At 50.6% G+C, this 16,047-nt stretch overlaps 1 pseudogene; it reads left to right on the plus strand.

Annotated features, from left to right (window-relative positions):
* The first annotated feature begins 219 nt into the window (after positions 1 to 219).
* On the plus strand, positions 220 to 14,260 carry LOC133361951 (cilia- and flagella-associated protein 99-like; annotated as a pseudogene).
* The last annotated feature ends 1,787 nt before the right edge of the window (positions 14,261 to 16,047 follow it).

Consider the following 16,047-nt stretch of genomic DNA (forward strand, 5'->3'; position numbering starts at 1 on the left):
TCCTCCTCCTCCTCCTGCGCGTGTCGCCCTGCCCCGCGGGGCTCCCGAGAAAGAGGGCAGGGGGGTTGTCATTGTTTGTATAATGTTGAGCTTCTTTCGCACCGTACGTAGCCAACGGCGCGAATCGGAGGTGCGGGTCGTGCCCATGGTGACATAGACGACTTATTGAGATGGTGTTTAAAACGATGGCTACGTGGCGCTGTGTGTGTCTCAGGAGCAATGGGAAACTACGGGGAGCTGATTGGGGAGGTGGTCGCCCTGCTGGATAAGATCACAGCAGGGGAAGAGAACCTCATGCAGATCACAGACGACATCATTCAGTCGCGCCAGTACGTGCAGCGCAGTGGCGGATCCCCTCGACGCCCGACAGCTCCTATTTATACTTGCAAGAGGAAACGCATTGATTGTGTTTTTGTTATACAACTGTAGGGACCTATTTAAAAACCTTGGGAAGTTTGTACATGCTCTGTAGGTGCAGTCATGTTTGAGCAAGGTGATGTTTAACAAAAAACACGGAACCTCTTTGTACCGCCAGCTGCTTGGGGAGGCCTTCACCAGCAGCAGACTCAATTTGACTGAATGTGTATGTTTATCTCTCCATAACCACAAAATTGGAACATTCTAACACCGCCAATATCTCGCGACGTGCTGTGGAGGGCTGGAGTGAAGATAACTTGGTGTTCCTCCTGGGAGTGCTGGGAGGCTGCGTGGAACAGAGGCGACTGCTCGCGGTCGTGGTCAACGCATTCTACGCTCGCCACGGCAAGCACGTTCTGCTCAAGCAGCGAAACGTCTTTACAGGTGCGTCTCACAGTGCCCTGCACATTCCACTAAACAATTATCCCGCTTCCACCACGTTAAAGCCACTCAAAACAGCACTTTAAAAAAGTTATTTAAATCTCTTCAGGGCTCATAACAAGGACCCTTGGGCATCACCATCGTCATATCACTTGTTGTTATCGCCGCATTCAAGAACCTTGCAAGCCTCTCACGACGAGGCCCTTGCCGTCACTACGGCATAATGGTGTGTCAGCTGTAGTGCACATCCCATTACACCTGTGTTTCCATTGCAGCAACGTCTCTCACTTTGTAGTCATTCATCATTCAATTCCTTTTTCTTCAGCTGCCATTTCACCTCCAGTTTCCCTTTTTTCCATCCAATGACACAGGACATAAACGTCAATTCAGAACATCTTGTGGGAGTAATTTATAAGGGTAATGATTTGTGTTTGTTAAGCATTTATAGTGAAATGGTATCTCAGAGCACAACGCGGGAAAAATTAAGGTGAGCTCTGCTGGGCTCGATCACTAAGCCAGAGGGGATAGAGAGAGGGAGCTTAGAGGTGTAGACAGAGTAGTGGGAGAGGAGGGGGTGGGGGTGTGAGGAGGGAGGATGCAGATAGAGAGAAGTAATGGAGGATCAAAGCAGGATCCGACGAAGCCTCATTTGGATACTTGGTGTGGGACCAAGATCTCTGGGGTGGAGTTGGACCCCACGCAGGCCATTCTTGGACCAACACAGTCTGGTTTCAAGTGGTTCGTATGAACAAGGCGATACCCATTACCGGAGGCAGAGGAGCCTTTAGTAGGTTAATTGCGCCACTCACACGAGGGGTGAGATAGCCATGATTATTGTCCACATTCAGATCTGCCCCGTGCCTACGTTTGATGTCCATTATTTTAAAAGAGTATTTATTGAAATTAGTAGTTAAATAGAGTGCTGTATCGGTGGTGTGGCTTCGTGCTGAGATAAAATTTCCACCACTGTCACGTCCGCTCACAGTCATCGCCTACCTGGCTGTGTTTCGCCTGGAAGAGCTGGGGATGACCAGTTTCACCAAGATCATCAACTCCCAAGACATACCCAGCATGCATAAGGTGACAATGCGTGCAGGTCACAATGTGTTCTCCATATTGCCACAGCTGCTGTCATTTTTTCAATGTTTCAGATTATTTATTATTGATTGTCTATCTTTCTTTCATATGCCATTTGAAAAGCAACTGACAAAACATTGTACCTCCTGTGTTGAGTTTGTTATTCCAATCGATGGCATGAAGAGTTACTTGGTGTAATCCAAGAACGCCACATGAAGTCATCTCCTCTGGACACCTCCCCGGTTCCTTGTTCACACTGCACCACAGCACTCACCGTCATGACCACCAATGTCACTAATGCTTCTTTCACATTTTGCGTTTCCAAATTCCTACAAAACTGATCAAGTCACCCTGCTTCTCAAGAAACCTGGCCTCAATCCAGACATCCAGCATGCTATCAACCCACAACCAATCTCTCCACCCTCTCCAGGCTCCTCGAATGCCCCACCCTCACCCAGCTGAGGGCCCACATTACCTCCTTTCCAAACCTCTGCTCCTTCTAGTCTGCCTTCCGTCGACCTACTGCTGTGACCACCAGCGGGGTCCTGCTGTTGTGAGCGGGGGTAGCCACTCGACCAAACAAAAACAGGGAAGAAGTCAGTTTGGTAATTACCCTGCCTGGACAATGCTACAACGTGGTCCCTTTGCCCACAAGCTTCGTCTGCCGTTGCCTATGATGCTGCAGTGCTTTCTCAGCGTGAGTTTGTATGATCACTGAACTAATGACACACGCGGGGACGGTTTTTCCTTGCAGTTCTTGACTTTCCTGTTTGACGAAGTCAACTTAAGCACCTGGATAAAGGATGAGTGGAGTCAGCTGTATGACATCACCTTCGTGCAAAATAACCTGCTGGCGCCACTACTCAAGTACGTTTATGAACACTTGGGCCAAGCGCATGGTTTAGGGCCACAATTAAGCCATGTAACGCCATTTAAAACTACTCGTGCTGTTTTATATCAAAGGATTTTTACGTGGGATTGGCACCGCCTCCACTTGCACGTGCCTCTGTGTAGGCAGGGCAGTGGCAGTGTCAACCAGCTCCACGTAACTAACAATGCCTCTGCTGGTTTAGTTTCACGCTGCATGGAAATATGAATAGATGAAGTTATGTTAAGTTCATTCAGTGAAGTCATTGTATTCTTTGCAAGAGAGGTGTCTGGTGGCGATTCAGCAAGGTTTCCTAGCTGTCTCTCCATCTTCTTTAATGTGTCACTTCGCTTCAGGCACTTTAGTGCTCCACATGTAAACGATGTACAATGCAATTGACCGAACAACCCAAGTCAGCTGATCCGAGATAAGAGTATCGAAGAATTATTGAGTCTTTGCTATTTCCTTACAGCATGTTAATCGCCCCTTCGGCAGACACAGCTGCGTAAGAAGTTCTCTTTGTCGCTTTCAGAAACAGAGAGGAAGTGCTTTGGCTGACGGAGCAGTTGAGAAGCCAACTGGACGGCACGAGTCCCCCGCGGCCGAAGCCCAAGACCACGGAGCCGCAGGAGTTCTCGCTGACCAAGCCCAAGCCACGGACTCTGCCTCTGCCGGATCGCGTCCCCTCCCTCGGCAAACCCAACCCCGTACGTCTCCCCTCCCTCGCCGTGCCACCACCATCAATGTTACTCGCTGGCGTGATCAGAAATACACCATGCTCCGTATCATTTAACTGCCTGTTTAGAAATGTTTTTTATTTGGTTAAACACTATTCATCGTTTAAAAATGTGTTATGTCACATGTAATATGGAGTCTGCGATGCATGGCCACAATTGTTTAATGCTGGCCATGATGATCGCCAGGCTTTTGCCATTCCACTGCTGGATGAAGGGGATTCCTGAGACGATGATGCGCTTTGTCGAATGTAACTGCACGTCAACAAGCTTGGTGTTTGACGCCCGACCCCAGGCAGAGCTGTTGCAGCTTGGCAGGGAGTGCTGTGGTTGTACAGTTGATTGTTTGTGTGTGTGCAGGTGCCCAAGAGCACGTACCATCTCCCGAAAGAAATGGCAAAGCTTCAGGACGTCAGGCAGAGGAACCGGCGAAGAGCTGAGGTTCCCTAACTCTGGAACACAACCCACTCTTGCTTAGCACAACTGCACGTACTTGGCACACGAGTCATCTAAAGCCAAACACACACACCGTGCAGCTGGCATTGGCCAAACATCTCAATGCTGAAATAAGACCTACAAACTACTCAGTTGGGATTACACACGGCAGCAGCATCGCCCCCTACTCACACAACTTGGCAGGACCCTCTGAACAAAAAAAGAGTCATACCGAAAATATAAAGATATGCTTTGTGATAGCTTCGTGATAATGTAATTCGTGTCTCGTAAGTCATGAATGCGAGCACCCAGAGTTACGTAGCAACAGTTTAAATTGCAATGGTTCAGCAGCTGTAATCGTTTCAAAGTAAAAACTTAACACGATCACGTGGGCACAGTACACCAGAACGACTTGTTAGAACAGGCACATTTCTAAATATAAGAAAATAAGCATGTCACCGCTCGTGCTGTTACAGAGAAATCTGATGGAAGCGAGCAAGATGCTGTTCCAGTGCGCAAACGCCGAGAAGGCGGATCAAACCAAGGTGAGGATGACACGGGGGGGGGGGGGGGGGGGGGTATGCCGAGGGTGTGTGGGAGTGACATGGAGAGGAACGGAGTGGGGAGGGTATGGGGAGTACGTATGTGTGTTGAACTTCTTTCGCACTGTCGTAGCCAATCGTGCTCATGGGAGGTGCGGGAAGTAGAGAGGTACAGAGGAAGGAGTGGACCTCACATTGAGGGAGAAATCTGACCGGTGTTTACCAATGCTTACATATTTCACTGTGCGAGATTACACACACGTGTTATTGGTTAGTTTCACTCTCAAGGCCAGTGTACAGTTGATGCTATACACGTCCACATGCAGAGTGACTGATTCCAGTGACTTTGATACAGAGTTTCTCTTTTTATATTTGTGAACCTTGAGCACGACGCTTTTTTGTTTTCGACGGAATTGGGTCTTGTGGACATTTGTACAACACTATGTCGTATTATACGATTAGTTATGCCGATTCACGTAACGTGCTGAAAGTAATGTTGGGCATTTTTTTGCGAGCGTGCCCGCACACACTTGCTACTCGGCACGTTCTTGTGGAAGGCAGATTTTCAGTTTTTCCTGCTCAGCAGCAGTGGTAGCGGTGACCTGCAGCTTGCGCGCTTTAGCTCGGCGCATTGTGCCGCCCGCTTCCCCAGCATCATTTTTTATTCACAAAACGTGTCAATTCAGTATCCGTTACGCACATCAGTTGTGTGGCCGAACCATCCACCACCTCTCCCGTTGGATGTGCTCAGCGCGTCATGGCGGAGCTCGCTGCAGAGATGTCGAGGACGAGTGCAGAGAGGCCCCGGGCCAGGAGCGTGCCAAAGACCTCGGTAAGCACCGCCGCTCCATCCAAGGGCTCAACCAAAGCCAAGAGAGAGAGAAGCGTTCTCTGCCTCCATCTGTACATTTTTGCACGGTTTGTGACCTCAGCTCTGCCAATCTGCCGTCCGTAGTGAAGTGCTCACGGAGGTGGTGGGGTTGAGTGACTACACGTTAAACAAAACAAGTAAAACATTTATACGAGGTGTTCTTTTGTTTTTATACCCACAGAGCCTTTAATGCATAATATTAAAATGGAGATCACATTAGATAGATACAATCATTATGGCAGCAATAAGAGATATGACCGTCATCTGGATGATGAGCGAGGCGTCCCTCTGGATGCGTGTACCATGGGCCAGAGAGGGATGGATGGATATCGCAAGTTCCAGGACATTTACGGATGCTGTCCCACGTGATCGGATTGTTTTATTTTGACAATACAGTAAAAGTAATTAATAATCTTCCATTGGTCAATGCCAACAACCAGTTTATCTTAAACACACGATACAGGAAACCTAACGTGAGTGCATTTGCCAAGTGTAATTAATAAAATATATTCCCTTTGGCAGGACTACTTGCTAAAGTAGCATCGTGACAATGCGAAGCTGCATATCGTTTACAGGACTGTGATACGAGCGTTGTTTTTATTGTAGAAGAACAACGTTCCTATTAAGCTCAACACAACGGCCATACTGCGAGAGGGAGCTTTCTACCAGGCCCGAGAGACACAGGAGCTCAAAAGGTCGGTTTCCACGCACGCACAAAGACATGCACACCCACACGCACGCATACACATGCAACAACAACCGCCATTCGCCACTAAGTAGTAGCTGTGGACGATGAGAGTGGGCCTGTTGCTTTTTCTCAGCCAGCCTGAACACCTCCTCTGTCAACCAGGGTCTCTGGGGAGGTCTGGATCATGTACCCAAAGCAGCCATTGCAGCTGCATGAGCCAAAGTCCTAAACCTCGCAGATGTTCTTTCTTGGATCCGGCATGCATCCATGATGTTGTGTGGATGCGCCAATCCCGGAACAGCGTGTTGGTAATTACAAGCCCATGGGCTGCACAAAAATCTAGCAGCCTCTACCACTGTTATTGAGCTGATCTGGCCCATGCCGTCCAATCACTCCAGACCAGGTGCCAGCATCATGACCAACTCGGGCATTAAAGTCGCCTAACAGGATGACTATCCCGAGGGGCCACTTTAGCTAGCACCTGTGACAGGAGGTCATAGAAGGCATCTGACTCATCAGCCTTACCTGCATCCCTCCATGGATGTTCGTCTTTGGTGGGGGCATGTGTAACCACGACCACCACTCCTCGCATCTAGTTGATGGGAAGGCGAGCCCAAAGTAGCATGGGGCTTACAGCTTCGCAAACCTCACCGCCACGCTCCCATTCCCCCTTCATTGTTTTGTTCAGAAGAAGAGCCACTCCCTGTTGTTTGGCAGTCTCCTGCCCCGAGTAGAGGACTGTCCACCCCTCAAGGTGGCAGGAGCCAGAGCCGGTCCACCGGACCTCCTGAACACTACAGAGATCCAGGCGGTACCGGTCCAGCTTCCGACAGAGGAGTGGCAGCCTCTTCTCCGCAGTGAACGTTCGAACATTCCACGTGGCCACCCGCAGTGGTTTTTGTTGTTTCTGGAGGAACCCCGAGGGTGAGGATTCAATCTCCTGCCTCTGCCAAATGTAGTTTGGCCAGGAGACTGCCCACCACAGCGTTTCCATCCGGCACCAACGAGGAGGTAGGGGGTTGTTTTGCCATGTGTGTGTGCACACGCACACACACGTGCACAGACACTTTTACGCACACATATGCACTCGCGCACGCACTCCCACACCCTAGCTGCTGCTCATTAACGATGTGCATGATTGGGACATCTCTTGTTTAGAAGGATGTCCTCGCAGAAAAGAGCATTGCACCTTGGATGAAGCTACTCTGTGAAATATCGGTCCATTTTGTTTCTCTCTCTAATGTGCCCAGGCTAGAGGAGCTGGTTAGGGGCGCGCGGGACGGGAGCGAATTTGCTGATTGGCAGGAGCGCATGCGGCAGCGCGACGCGTCGGAGGCAGCGCTGGAGGAGGAGCGGCGTCGGCTGGAGGGGAAGCTGAGCCTGGAGGAGGCCGTGCTGGCACGGCATGCCCTCGCCAGCCAGAACCAGCACAAAGCCGCCACCGTCAAGCAGCAGGTGGCAGCAGCAGCAGCAGAGCTGGGGCAGGGTTTGGGGCCCAGTTTACGTGTGGGAGGGAAGGCAGCTATTGCCAACATGTATGAGAAAATATAAACAAATTATGCTATTTTCCACCGATTTTGTTGTTTAAAGATTACAAAGAATGTGGCACACCTTTTGTGACAAAGGATGGAGGTGCTTTGTCTATTTTTATATTGATTGGGACTTGATGAATATAGTCTTCAAGTAGGGAAAAATGTTTCTGTAATCCCAATTGAGTAATGTTGCAGAGTAATTTTTCAAATTTGGACCGTGATGCTGACATACAATGGCCTTCTCATTGCAAATGGCGCCAGGGGATCTTTAACGTGCAATGTGAAGTAGACAGCGAGTAGTACTTTACGGTTAATACAAAACCGCAGTTATAACCAGGGCGGCCTGCCGGATTTAAACCGCAAACCTCTGCAACAAGCGGCGACCGCACTGCCGCTGGTCCACCGCCTGTGCGGTGTGCCGCAGTCTGTGTGCGCGTCTCACGTAGCCCGTGGTGTGTCTGTGGACGTTGCTGCGTGTCCCACAGACAGCTGAGATGATGCAGCAGTACGCAGACCGGCGGGCTTCAAGAGGAGAAGGAGATGAAGAAACTGATTAAGCAAATCATGGAGGGTCATGAGAATTCCAAAGCAGCTAAACTGAAACTTCAAGAATACAAACAGAAAATAGGTAAGAATCACCATATCACTGTTTTTACTTCCTAAAATCACTGTTGCTTCTGCTCGTTTGAAAAGTTTTACATCATTTACATTTGGGAGGAGTGGTGGCCTTGCGGTTAGCACTGCACTATTAAGCTGTCACAAAAGAGGGCCCCGCGACAGCCCTGTGGATGGCTGCCTCAGGGGCCCCACGTGGCCTCCTGCCCCACGCCTCCAGGAACCTCTGGGCTGGTGGCAGAAAGAGGAGCACATGGAACAGGGAAACATTTTACTTATGCCTGTTGTATATAGTCTTGTTAACAAATAAGCAGATCTTTAGCATGTATTAATTTGATCCCATAAATAAATCAATATCAATTATATTCTTATTTAGAACAATATATTTCAGCTGCAACTGCTGTCAGGAGTGGTGTAATAATTGAGCCAGCATGCTGTGGGTAGAGCTGATTCACAATAATGTAGATAAAATTAAATCCCAGTCAGGGGTCAACTCAGTCCTTGATCCCTCCAGGGTTGATCAAATGAATACCTCTTTGTGAGAAGGAGTGATCGTCTTATGCAGAGCCCTGCCATGGGAATGTGGAATTTACACCACGTACTCAGGGCTGGCAATGATAACCACTGCCCCATTGCTCTATTGAGCAATGGGTGTGTTTTAAGTAACATGTCACCAAGGTTTGATTCAACTGTAATGTTGCCGCATACTGCTCAGGTGTCAGGGACTCCAGGTTTGCAATGTCCGCACTTGCGAGTGCTGTGGAAGCTGCGGTGTGCTTTGTCAACACACTGCGCTGATCAGGTTTGTGTGCATATGGTTTGCAGTGAATTGATGCTCAAGTGAGTTTGAATGTAATGTTGTGATGTGCAGTGAATTGGTTATTCTTCTCAACGCCCCTGATGTTTGCAGTGCAGTGGAGATGTGTGCTGTAATGTGGTTCATAGGTTTAACAACAAGCGTGTGCATTGCATGTACAATGCTCAGCTTATCCAAACCACCAACTCCTTGCATATATATATATAGTGGATGCAAGGAGTGGTTTCCAGCCTGCATGATTGCTTCTTTTGTGGTGAGGTTTTTCATCATTTACAGAGTGTAATTTCTGTAATGCATTCTCTATATTACACGACCATACACAGGATGTTAGTTGTTTTGCTGCCTTGTATGATTTAAGGAACATTGGCACTCATTCAGGGCTATTTTTTTTACCTTTTATCCAACTGCAGAACACTTGGTAAAGCCATCATTGTGGGTAAATACGTGAAATGATGCAACTTTGCACGGATATAGAGTTTTTAGGTATTTTTTAAGTTGTAAAATTAACAGCAGTTTTATAATTTCCCAGAAGCATTGCGATCAGGACGAGGGAATGGGGCTGTGGTGGAGAGAAAGATGGAGAGCTAAAGGGGTGGAGCCTGGGGGAGGGTGTGGGGGTCAGGTTGGAGCGAGGGGGAGGGTGTGGGGGTCAGGTTGGAGCGAGGGGGAGGGTGTGGGGGTCAGGCTGGAGCGAGGGGGAGGGTGTGGGGGTCAGGTTGGAGCGAGGGGGAGGGTGTGGGGGTCAGGTTGGAGCGAGGGGGAGGGTGTGGGGTCAGGTTGGAGTGAGGGGGAGGGTGTGGGGGTCAGGCTGGAGCGAGGGGGAGGGTGTGGGGGTCAGGCTGGAGCGAGGGGGAGGGTGTGGGGGTCAGGTTGGAGCGAGGGGGAGGGTGTGGGGGGTCAGGCTGGAGCGAGGGGGAGGGTGTGGGGGTCAGGCTGGAGCGAGGGGGAGGGTGTGGGGGTCAGGTTGGAGCGAGGGGGAGGGTGTGGGGGTCAGGTTGGAGCGAGGGGGGAGGGTGTGGGGTCAGGTTGGAGCTAGGGGGAGGGTGTGGGGGTCAGGCTGGAGCGAGGGGGAGGGTGTGGGGGTCAGTTGGAGCCCGGGGGAGGTGTGGGGGTCAGGTTGGAGCGAGGGGGAGGGTGTGGGGGGTCAGGCTGGAGCGAGGGGGAGGGTGTGGGGGTCAGGCTGGAGCCCGGGGGAGGGTGGGGGGGTCAGGCTGGAGCCCGGGGAGGGTGTGGGGGTGTACAGGCTGGAGCGAGGGGGGAGGTGTGGGGGTCAGGCTGGAGCGAGGGGGAGGGTGTGGGGGTCAGGTTGGAGCGAGGGGAGGGTGTGGGGGTCAGGTTGGGCTAGGGGAGGGTGTGGGGGTCAGGCTGGAGCGAGGGGAGGGTGCTGTGGGGGTCAGGCTGGAGCCCGGGGGAGGGTGTGTGGGGGTCAGGCTGGAGCGAGGGGGAGGGTGTGGGGGTCAGGTTGGAACGAGGGGGAGGGTGTGGGGGTCAGGTTGGAGCGAGGGGAGGAGGGTGTGGGGGTCAAGGCTTGAGCGGAGGGGGAGGTTGTGGGGGTCAGGCTGGAGCTAGGGGGAGGGTGTGGGGGTCAGGCTGGAGCGAGGGGGAGGGTGTGGGGTCAGGCTGGAGCGAGGGGGAGGGTGTGGGGGTCAGGTTGGAGCGAGGGGGAGGTTGTGGGGGTCAGGCTGGAGCGAGGGGGTGGTGGACAGTGCTCGTGTCTTCACCACAGGTGTACATTATTAAGATTTTCCTGTCACAATGTAAAATCCCATGCACTTGTGTGGTTGACTGCACGTGTGAGTAACTAAAGTGCAACAGTTAGTCGAAGTCTGCCATATTCGTGTCCATTATAAACTACTGGAGTAAGGCATGAAGTTGTTGTTTGTGTTTGCAGTGGAATGCGTGAGAATGTGTGTTGCTGGATACAGTTGCACGTTCTGCAAGTGGCTATTCTTATGATGCGTTGTTGTTGTTGAGCATCACCGCCGTGTGCGCTGTGGTCGGGAGCAAAGCGTTTTCCGTTGAGCAGCCGTGTTGGTAGCGGATTGAGCCATGAGTGTGGTGGGGTGAGCAGTGCAGGAGGTGATGGAGGAGAGCCAGGAGATGCTGAGGCAGGCACTGGAGCGTGCCCAGGAGGACATGTGCCGTCGGCAAGAGCTCATACAAACAGATCCGCGCCCTGGAGGCCGTGCCCGCCTTGCGCCATCCGCACATGGACCCCACACAGGTGATCGGCCAAGTTCAACACGGTCGCACGGACAACCGCCTTTGCTACACATAACCTAACCGTAGCTCGGTCTTAGTCAAGGCTCATCTCGGGTGTGGCCCTGGCTCAAGTGAGCCATGGCTCAGAGCCACGCGCTTAACTTGAACCGGCTGTGAGCACGGTCCCAATCACCGCCCAGGATTCCCGAAAGCCGCGCCTCAGCCAGGCCACGGCCGTGCCGCTCGGGCGTCGCTGGAGGCTCGTGAGCTGAGCCAGAGTGGGAGGGTATAAGGTGTCAGTTTTTGTACCAGTTTAAAGGGTAAAAACCTACTACTACTGAGCCAGAGTGTTACGAGACTGCTGGGCCAGAGCCGAGCCGTGACCCATCACAGTCCCGAGAGACAATAGCCAAGCCTGTGCTAGTTACTGTGCTAGTTACTGTGCTAGTTACTGTGCTAGTTACTGTGGTTGTTACTGTGGTCCGCTTTCCCTGGTCTCGACTGCCGTTTCTGTGCTCTCCGTGACCGCCGCAGACGGCAGGGCATGCGCTGCTGAGCGAGATGTCGCTGGTGGAGCTGAGAGAGCGGCTGGCGCTACTTAAGGAGGCCCAGCACAAGGCCAAGGAGGAACGGCGTGACGACATCCTCAGGGAGAAGCAGGCCAAGGAGCAGCTCCTGCTGCAGCACCTGGACAAGATCTCCCTGCACCGCGCATCCAACAGCAAGGCGGCCGCTCTCCGGTGAGAGGAGACACGTCGGATGTTTGGCATCCACGTAGTTGGCGAGCAAAGGTCCAATGCCCAGCGAGTCATATGGCCACCAAAAACAGCATGATCCGAGCTGTAGTAGCTATATTATGTAATAGCTATGATGCAACACGCTTCTTGAGTAAGGTTATGAGAAGGGCTTGGGAAAAGGAATTCCAAAGTGGAGCGGTGCGAGGGAAGAAGCAAAAGGAGAAATGTTGTGACCTGCAGTGTTTATTGGACAAAATGTTGTACACAAATGTTTCTATCAGTGTAACTTTCCCACATACACGTTTTGTTTGATTGCCGAATCAGGCCCAAGGTTTGGAAAGCTAAAACAATAAATATTAGTCGAATATACTCGTATAATAACAATATCTCATTATTTTTTGTCCAAGTGACTTTAGGGGGAGGTTGAAGGTGGAAATGAGAGGACACAGAGGCACAGTTGCATAAGACTGATCTCTCCTACTTCACTGGTAGAGATGGGAACACATCTAGGGACTAATTGATGTCTGTGTTCATAAGAGAGATTAGTGGCATGGACGAGGGGGTTTACGTCACCAACACTTTCAGCCAGGAGTGCGACGGTGCCGAGTTTTGGATTTCGAACGTCGCGGCGCGAACGCGCATTAAGTCCGCTGCGCTGGCTCTGGGTGCAGGCTGGAGGAGAAGCGAGCCAGGCAGCAAGCGCCCGCGGCCTCCCCTCCAGACGCCCTGGGCGACCCCAAGCTAAGCGACCTCCTTCAGCGTCTGGAGGACCGTCGCGCCGAGAGGAAGAGGTTGACGCAGAGTGGCCGGGAAGGGCCAGGAGTGCCCGCCGCGGTGCCGGCAAGCAAGGTGACCCTCACGGCTCGCTCCACGGCAAGAGCAGCGTCGCAGCGTGCGGACTCGCAAGTCACGGCGACGAGGGGAGGGGCGAGGGGGGAGGGGCGAGGGGCGAGGGTGAGGGGGGAGGGGTGAGGGGGGAGGGTTGCTCAGCAGAAGGAACTTTCTCCAGCAGTTGGGGGAACTTTTTCCGGTGTGGGGGTCTATGCACCCCCATCACCCCCCTGGCCGGTTTGTTATTGGCTCAAACTATTCTCGTGAATTGACATTAAACAATTTAAAGCCAGATAAGTTCATACAGACTATGTAGGCAAAGAGATGAAAGCTACCAAATGTATTGCCCGTTTAATCGCGTTAAGATGAAGCGAGTGGAGGACATGCAGCGGGCAAAATGGAACCGTAGAAGTCCCGGTACAAAACTTATATCGTCCTGCAGACCACGTTCACTGTTGTTGCCCCTAAAAATGCGAATATTGACCAAGTGTAAAACGTTCTGAAAGTGGTGGTCTACGTGTATAGTGCTCTGAGAAGTAGGGGCATGGCTATATACCGGCCCAATGCCACTGCTGCGCTTGTGCCTACAGAAGTCGCAGGAGCACTGGCAGGAGCTGGAGAGGAGCAGGGAGCGTCAGGCCCAGCTCCTGACGCAGGGGCGGCCGACAAACAGGTGGACCACAAGCAAGGCGTGTACCAGGCAGCCCGGGTGGGCGCCAACGCTGCCTGCATCACCCGCACTCAAGAGAAGATCAGCACCGTGTGAGCGGCCACCAGTGTGCGGTGCGTTGCTAAAACACAAATGGCGTTCTCAAGGGAAAACAAATCTATGAGTGTCCTCAATCAGGGAAGCCTTGGTGAGTCTCAAGACATTCTGGTGGGCCCTGCATGAGCATGTTTCGCCAGTTCCTTAATGTTTTTCACGTGGAAAGCAATGGGTTATCTGCAAAAGGCCCACGTAGCCAAGAGGATAACATTAGGAGAAAACTGCACAGGTCAGCAAATTATTTGCTGTACCATCATCTACTTTCCACCTCATAGGCATGCACGTTGCATGTGCGATCCACCAACACCACACCAATGAACTGCAGGTGTGTCGCTGCTTGAGTGTAGCTGCTTGAGAGTAGCTGCTCGAGAGTAGCTGCTCAAAGTGTTTGTGACAGTAGCTATGGAACAAAGCGGTCTTTAAGACACGTGTCGATAAGTTGCCATACGTAGCATGGAATCCAATTGTCATGCGGGATTTCAGTGTTCTTTTGCCTCATTTCAGCTTCTGTTGTCTAATAAAACAAAGCTGGTATCCCAAATACCTATGCAATAATCATAACAGCGACCACCGGACATGCTTATGAATGTGTTCACATTGCAACAGAACTACTAGTGTAACTCTAGTATAATATGTTTCCTAAAACTCTATATGCGGTTTACATGGTTGTCATTACTGTGAATGTGATTATTACCGTGTTGTTCAATTAAAAAAAAACATTTGTTAATAAATTCTTATGGTTCCCTCTGTTGGGTCTTCATGCTGTTGATCAGGGAAGCAGCATTGAAATGCCGAGCGGTTCAACCAGATGGACGTTGCCACTGCAATGAATTGACTAGCACAGCAATGCACAGGGCATTCAAAGCAAGGCAAATTTTAGAAAGCAATTGAAAACATGTTGAGGAAGAGGAGAAATATAAAGAGATGCAAAACTGAGGATTGACTACACACAACTCTGCAAAATGATCAGGAAACGATGAGAAATTGGAGAACGAAAGACGAGTGAAGCTGTTCGAGAGCGACAAGAGCATGCAGGCAGCAAGAGGGAGGTGGCCATTGACGATTTACACAGAACCCCCTGGGAGAAAGTGCAACCACACAACTCGTGTAAAAAGATATCGTACTGGGTTACATCACCCTCTGATGAACGTACGGAGTACTACAAGCACATGGCTTCATTTCCACCACTGCCCACTCATGTCTGTGCAACATTACCAAAGCACGCAGCCTGCTGCTGTTGCGCGCACGTTAAAGAGCCTGGGACATCGTTCTTAATGTGGCCACCGTCGGCCACAGCAACGTCCACATCAAGTACCCTGAAGTTACACGCATATACATTTATAGAATAAGCATTAAGAAAGTACGAGTTTAAACAGCCCCCTTGCAAGGAGACCACAATGGCACTAAGCTGGTTACAGTGGCAATGATTATCACAAGTTGAGTAAAACATTTGCTCACTTTAGTACCTTGATAATCCTGACGCATTACAAGTGTGGGACCAGGGCTTTGTGTAAACAGAAGAACACATCAGTGAGCTCAGGTCTCAAAAGCCAAGTGCAGACAGCCCAGAGTGAGCTGTGTGCTGCACCGTTTCCAGACGCACAACACCCACGTCCAGGACACGCACTTGCTCGGTAAAATGAGTCCGACGGCAAGGCTGCCACAGACACAATCCTCGTTTCCCAACCTCCATTTAGTTCCTATCGGTATGATGACATCAAGATGACTGCGAATTCAGAGAACATCAGAGACACCAGTGACACACGTTGATAGGATCAATCCACGTAAGAACATGGACCACTTTTTTAATCAACGGTAACGGGTGGCTTCATGACAATTCTCACAATGTATGAATTAAATATAAGTATTTAACAAACAGTCAATGTCTGGAGGCAGCACGCATGCGCCTTTGACTTTGGAGATTGTAAAAACTGCACACATGAAAGAGCTGTAAATCCAGCCGTGCGCTGCATGGTAGCGCTGACACCGTGCCACCTATCCAGTTCGAAGGCAGCCAAAAATCAACAATTCATAAGTAGACTTCACGACGGACATCCTGGCAATGTTTATTACCCCAACCATGACAGCTGTCTTCCACCACATGATGTTCCTTCGAGGCTGAGGCATAAAAATTAATTCTCGAGTTTGTCAATTGGACTGGAGGCAGGTGGCTCCTTGTGCAGCAGACATGATGAACACCGTGCTTCCTCCGTTACCGGTGTTTTAACAACCATGCGACAATGTTTTGCAAAGAACACTGTCAAAAAAAAACGCTTAGGATCTATTAATACTAACAAAAATAATGTTTCTACAATAAAGAAAATAATGCCTATAATAAGCATGACAATTTGAGGTTGTACTGTTTAAGAGTGAACAATGTATAAAATGGATATATTACAGAAATTCTGCTGCTTGTACGTTTCACACAGCAAGTGGCTTAAATGCGGAGTGATCGCCCCAGAGCCACGCATCAATGTTATCAGAACCGGTTGTGACATTACACGAACAAGCAGTGTAACAAATAGCTGCCACCT

This window comes from Lethenteron reissneri, unplaced genomic scaffold, assembly GCF_015708825.2.
Source record: "Lethenteron reissneri isolate LAM-NWPU_2019-01 unplaced genomic scaffold, ASM1570882v1 scaffold_1303, whole genome shotgun sequence".
Lineage (NCBI taxonomy): Eukaryota > Metazoa > Chordata > Hyperoartia > Petromyzontiformes > Petromyzontidae > Lethenteron > Lethenteron reissneri.